Genomic DNA, 633 nt, shown 5'->3' on the forward strand with positions numbered 1-633 from the left:
GTCAGAGCTGGAGAAAGAATTCGAATCACGCTTTTGGGGGTCCTTTACGCCATCCTGTGAAGGTATTAGGTTCCCTCCGCATTCGGGATTTCACCATCCAGGAGATGTAGGTGGAGTATTTTAACCTCAAGTAAGAGCCCGCCCTTCTGTCCCACGAAACTACATTTCCCTTGGGTCTGTGCGGCTCAGGGAAAGAAAACGCTCTTACGTGTCAAAGGTCCGGAGAAAGAAGTAGAGCCGGAAGGCCTGCTGGGAGAAGAGCCGAACTCCATTTCCCAGCAGGCTCCGGGCCCACCTTGTCCCTTCCTCGAATCACCCTCCCGAAACCCGCGGCGTTCCGCGCGCGCGCGCGCGCCGGCGGCACGTAGCGTGGGTGACGCGTAATATGTGGGCCGCTCGGAGCCGCGGTCGCGCCGTGTGTGTGAGTGACTGAGGGAGTGAGGCACTGAGGAAAGAAGGGCGGGAGGGAGGGAGGGGAGACTGCTCGGCGGGGGTCGGGAGTGCTGCGGGAGACCCCGGGAAGGTAAAGCTGGCGGCTGGGGTATTGCCGGGGGAGGGGATGGGGCGCGCGCCCGGGGCGGGCGGGAGAGGGAGACAGGGAGCGCGCGCGGGGCGGCGGCGGCGGCGGCGGCA

The 633-nt window shown here is 64.5% G+C and overlaps 1 protein-coding gene across 1 annotated transcript in view; it reads left to right on the forward strand.

The window, feature by feature from the left end:
- The first annotated feature begins 499 nt into the window (after window positions 1-499).
- The window catches only part of DCAF1 (DDB1 and CUL4 associated factor 1), a 91,856-nt gene continuing 91,722 nt past the window's right edge, over window positions 500-633 (forward strand). The window contains exon 1 of the mRNA XM_044675836.1: window positions 500-523. The gene's annotated coding sequence lies outside the window, so the exon portion shown is untranslated. The remainder of the gene's footprint in view (window positions 524-633) is intronic.

Source organism: Gracilinanus agilis, chromosome 1 (genome assembly GCF_016433145.1).
Source record: "Gracilinanus agilis isolate LMUSP501 chromosome 1, AgileGrace, whole genome shotgun sequence".
NCBI lineage: Eukaryota > Metazoa > Chordata > Mammalia > Didelphimorphia > Didelphidae > Gracilinanus > Gracilinanus agilis.